This window comes from Episyrphus balteatus, chromosome 4 (genome assembly GCF_945859705.1).
Source record: "Episyrphus balteatus chromosome 4, idEpiBalt1.1, whole genome shotgun sequence".
In the NCBI taxonomy this organism is placed as follows: domain Eukaryota; kingdom Metazoa; phylum Arthropoda; class Insecta; order Diptera; family Syrphidae; genus Episyrphus; species Episyrphus balteatus.
Window position 1 is genome coordinate 15,422,217 of NC_079137.1, and position 6,000 is coordinate 15,428,216.

Below are 6,000 nucleotides of genomic sequence, written 5' to 3' on the forward strand. Positions count from 1 at the left end.
GGGGTCACAACTCTCCCACTCTACTGCTTCACACTACGGCTCCGCATGTGGGGTTCGCCGGGTTGACCTCAGGAAACGTCGGCAGGCTTCTCGATTTTGAATTGTTCCATGTCTAAGGCCAACTGAATGCAGTTGTCGTTGCATTTGTCTTCTCCATGAGTTCTTAGGCCTGCCTCTTCTTCGCGATTGCGTTGGAACGTCGTATGCGATCGCCTTTTGAACTGGGTTCTCAGCGTTTCTTCTTTGTACATGAGACATGACAGTACCAGCTTAAATGGTCATGCTGTATATTATCCAAGACGGTATTTTTGACGTGAAGTCTTCCTCGGATTTTCTTGCTTCTTATTCGATCAAGCTTTGTTACTCCTGCTGTCATACGAAGCATCTTCATCTCTGCTGCTGTCAGTTTACTCTCATACGTTTTGTACATTGTCCAACATTGTGAACCCTATGTAAGTGCTGGGCGAACAACTGCAGTATAGAGCTTTCCTTTTAGTTTAGAGGGCATTTTTCGGTCACAGAAGATGGCAGAGTTTTCGCGCCACTTCATCCACCCTACACTTATTCGGTGGTTGATGTCGTCATCACAAGAAGCTTGGTTGTTGATCATAGATCCAAGGTATTTGAACTTTTCGCACTTGGGAAGTATTGTGCCATTCAGGTAAATGTCCGGAATAGGGCCGTCTGGGTCAGAAAATGGACAGCAGAGATATTCTGTCTTTTTCGCGCTTATCCGGTACCCACTTCCCTCCAGAACATCCACCCATACATCAAGTGCTCGTGGCAGGGATGTTGGATCTTCACTTATGATGGCACCATCATCAGCAAAGAATAACTGACTCACTTTCGGATCCGTCACTTTTTCTTCAAGCAGAAAGTCGGTGACTCCTGCGGGGCATTTTACCTTCGTTTTTACTTCCTCGTACATGTCCTTGATCATCCGCACGTAGATTTCCGGGACCCCTCGCTGTCTCAGGGACACCCATATCAGATCTCGTGGTTGTCTATAGAATGCCTTTTCGAAATCAACCAGCACAATATGCAAATCCCTCGAGGAATCACGGTGTTTTTCCATTCGGATTCTTAAACTCTGTATGGCATCTGTGGTTGATTTACCCGAGACAAACCCGCACTGGTCATCAGACAGCCGTATTATTTTTCGTAGTCGGCCGTCCAAAATCCGCTCAACGATCTTCATGGTGTGTGACATCAGCTTAATCGATCGGTAGTTATCACAGTTTCGTGTGTCCCCCTTTCCTTTGTAGATTGGGAGAAGGAAACTTTCTCTCCACTGATTTGGCATTTGGTCACCGCTAATGAGTTTGGAGATGAGAATCGTGAGCCATTTACACCCAATGTCTCCCATCTTCTTCCAGAACTCAGAGGGTATTTCGTCTGGACCAATCGCCTTTCCAGGGGCGTACACTCCCTTGGGGCAAGCGGGGCGGTGCCCCGGGGCCCCCGACCGACCCCAGGGCCCCCACTGAAGACAATGCAGAGAAGGAAACTGTTAGCATAAATTGAGTTACGAAGTAACCAGGGAGACAAATTATGTCATTCAGTGTTATGTATAATGCATTGGTAGCCACACAATATATGTATATTGATTTAAAAAAAAGGTTACCCCAGGGGCCCCAAAAAATATAAACTGCTTTTTTAAAAGAAAAATTATAATTTTATCTTAGGGCCCCAAAAAATATTACTTGAAAAATCTTTGCCACCACAAATAATACATTAGGGGCCCCAAAAAAGCAAAAAAATATTATTTGAGGATCCTCAAAAGTAGTTCAAAACAATCAAATGGAAAATTAAATATAAATTCAGGGGCCCCAACATAAATACATCAGGGCCCAAAATAAAAACATTACGTTATTGGTGGCATTCCGAATATTACTTCAGAACAGAGGCCCCAATACCTATTAATTATTGGCTCCAAAAAAATTATATTATATTTTAGGGGCCTCTAAGCACTTAATTTTGAGGCTCTAAAAATAATTTTTCAGAGGCCCCAAAATAAAAAAAATTATGTCTCATAATGGAAAATAAAATATGTATTTATTACTTCAGAACAGAGGCCCCAAGAACTATCAATTCTTAGCTAAAAAATTTTTATTTTAGGGGTCTCTAAATATTTAATTTTGGGGGCCCCTAGTACAAGTGTTTACTACTTTTATGAGAGAAATTTTAAGTAAGTATAGCAAAGTGCATTACGAACATATTAAAACATTAAAATAAACCTAACAATAAGTAAGCCATACAAAAAAAAACGTATGGCGTATACGTAATTTTTTTTTGTAACTAAGGGGCCCCCAAATATCAAAGGGGCCCCAAAATTTAGTCTAACCCCGGGGCCCCGGCGACTCAACGTACGCCACTGCGCCTTTCCTTTCTTGGAGTTTTTCACCGCCACGCTAACTTCTTCGACTGTAAGGTCGGGTACTTCTTCTAAATTAGGTTCGGCTGTTGGAAAGTAAATCCTGGGAAATTGCTCATTTAGGAGTTCGTCACAATACTGTCGCCACCTGTGGAGAATTTTGTCGTCATTCACAAGTAGTAGGCCTTGAGCATCGTTAATGAACTTTGGTGAACGTATTTCCTGAGCATTCCTTCTCCTTTGAGCGGCAATTTTGAAGATAGCTGCACCCTTGTTCATCTCGGCTTTGTTTAATGAACATGGTATTCAACACTGCATATGCTTAGAATTTCTTCGCCAGGAGGGTTTCTAGCTCCGAATCCAAGGCCACCATGGCAGTCCTCATAGTCTTCGTTGCCGTTCCCTACATGTCCATTTAAATCTCCACCCACAAACAAAAGCTCTTCCTTTGGGATGTCTTTAATGAGGTTGTGGAAGTCTAGCCAGAATGCATCTTTTTCCACCTGCTCACATCCAATTTGGGGAGCATATGCACTGACTATATTCCACACCTTTCCTTCCATCACCAGTTTTAGAGACATCAATCGGTCACTGGACTTCGAAATAGCCAAAACGTTTCCAAGAAGCTTTTCCGCAAGGATGACACCGATTCCGTTTCTACCTTGCTCTGTTCCGTAGTAGAACATCTTGTATTGTTTTGTCTTGACGTCTAAGAAACGGGTTCTGTTTCCAGTGTTTCGCCACTTGGTTTCTTGGACGCACAAGATGTCCACTCGCCTCCTCTTCATCATCTCTTCTAATTCACAGCTTCGGCCGTTCATACTACCCACGTTCCAACTCGCGACTCTCAATTTTCTTCTAACCTCGTGCATTACTTTGCTAGCCCCCGGAATCCGTATAGCTCTGATCCGATTATTTCTAATCGGTCCAGGATCAGTACCGTGTGTAGCAGCGGTAATGCCTGGCGGGGTAGTGCTGTTCGTGTTAGCAAGTACTTCCATAATGCTCGAAATTTTTCGGAAAATTTCGCGAAACGTTTTTCGCAAATTGTCGACACTGGCATGCTCCTGTTTTTGTAATGTGATCGTCTTTTACTACGCCGGTGATCTCCAGTCGCCTAACCCAAGGAATTGCATGCACGCTTAATGGAAAGCTCTTAGATGTTGGTGTGTGTCGCTAGGCTCACCTTGATGTTATTTTGCCTAGATGTGATTTGCTCCTTATAGACCTGTGCTCTGAATATGTCGGAGTAGCTCATATAAGGGGTTCACCAAGTAGTTCGGCCTAACTGGAACTGGTGACGCTACCGTTGATTCTGTAAATGAATTCTTCCGCTACCGTCAATTGTTGGGAGTGCCTTGGTGGGAACACTCCTTCCTTTCGAAAAATTAGAAATAAAAATAAAAAAGTTTTCACATTTGATTTTTAAAAAATCGAAAAAAAATTCAATATGGCTACCTTCAAACGCTTATAACACAAGAACGACGCAACTAATGTTAATGGTCATGGTCTTAAAATGTAGCTAAGAATATACAGATAATTTTTGTTTTTTTGTGAAAAAACAATTTTTTTGAATCCAGCATGGATGCCATGGCCATATGAAAATTTTTGTTTGCATCCAACATGGATGTAATGGCCTTCCCACTTCGGAGTTAAAATAAAAAAAAAAACAAAAGCAACATTTTTGACAGACAGCTGCCAAAGTATATGTACAGTGGTGCCAAATGTTTGCATGGATTTCAAAAATCCCGATGTCGTTTTTTTGCACAAAATCTATATAGATAAACAAAAAAACACACCTAATAATGAAAACGAATTATGCTAAAAAAATATATATGTATTTTTTTATTTTCTTCATTTTTTTTAAACTTTTAATACACAAATTGATTAAGAATCATAAGAAATATCTATCTGTAAAGTTTAAATAAGATCGGTCCAGCATTCAACGAAATTACACGTAAATAACCAAAATGTCCATTTTCGAAAAAAGTGGCAACGCAGCTTCATGTATAGATGGACGCATAGACCGACGTACGTCATGAGAAAACCCACTTTTTTTAATTCTCCATCATCGCAATGTTATACCGACACGAGTCGATTTTAGCCGCACGGCTCAAGTCGACTAAAATTTTTCTATCAGGATTTTCACTTTAGTCACCTGCGGCTTACGTTCACACGAGTCGAAAAGCTTTGCCGCACGGCAAAAATCGGCGCGTGAAAAGTCGGCATTAGTTTTGATAAAAACCTCGAAATTTTTTTTGACACGAAGCTAATACTTTCACTTTAGAGCAAGTAAAAAAGGTTCTATTCATTAAAGTTAAAAAATAAAAAAATAATATATTTTAATTTTTTGATAAAAACCGTATTTTAGTATTAAAATATTTGGATTTCTTTAAAACTTTGACCTTCAAACATGTTGCGTAACCCAATTGAATTTAAGGTATTTGTAATTGCCAACGTATTAAAAACAATCGCGAAAATTGCACCTGGGTTCCTTAATTTACTACACTAATATAAAGAAATATATAGAAATATATATAAAGAAATGTTCAAACATTTCAAAAAAAAAAAAAAAAACTGGTATATGTATTTTTTTGAAAATTGTAAAAATGTTTATGTTACGGTTACTTAAACGCTTCTGTATATCAAAATATTCGTTAAAATCAACTTACTCGTTGGTACCGTACTTTCATAACGGCACAAATTACTGGCGCAAAATTTTAAGCGAGTAAGTATACTAAGGCCATTTGAAGTTGAAAAAAAAAAAACAAAAAACTTGCTTAAAAGGATTTACCAATTTACTTAATTTCGCGACATTGTTTTTATTATAATAGTACCTGCGTGCTGCGTACCTACGTCTTTAACAATTAGCTATTTTACAAAAAAAAGTTTTGATCCAAATCGTTGGAGCCGTTTACGAAAACAATAAGCTTCAGCGGTTTAGGCTCTATTTTTTTGCTCGTAACTGTATGTACCTATATCTCGCGTTATTAGAATCTCATCTCAAGTCATCCAAAGACTGCTTGGACTTTCACTTATTGAAAAAAATCTCGACTTTAGTAACGACTAAGAACTTCGCCCTAAAGTTCACATAAACGTAAACCGGAAGCCAGCAAAATATACGATTTGAATTTTTGTAAAATAGAAAATTTTTCAGCTGAGTTGAGAAAATACTTTGCATAACTTTAGGCATTCAATTTACACCCGATACACGATACACCACTAAGTTTTCATGGAAATGGGGTACAAACTTATATGAATAAGTCTATGACAAATGAAAGAAAACAGTAATTTTATCTATTTTTATCGTTAACTGCATGATAGCTATTTAAAAAGTAGAGTTTTATAACTTACACATTTGAATTTATTTAGTTTCCGATATAAAACTTCATCTTCCGGTCAATTGTCTAAACACCATAAAAATGAGTCAAGACAAAAATCAAAACATATCATAGCACATGCGTTGTACAAAAAAGCTCCTTTAAAAAAATCAAAAATCATTTGCATTTTGCCATAGTCACACTCTTCCCCATTGTAAAGTCCAAGTCACTGCAAACAAAAAAATTAGGGTTGAAAAAAATACACGAGGAAAGCCATGAAATTTTAGTCATTATTTTGCCGGTTTC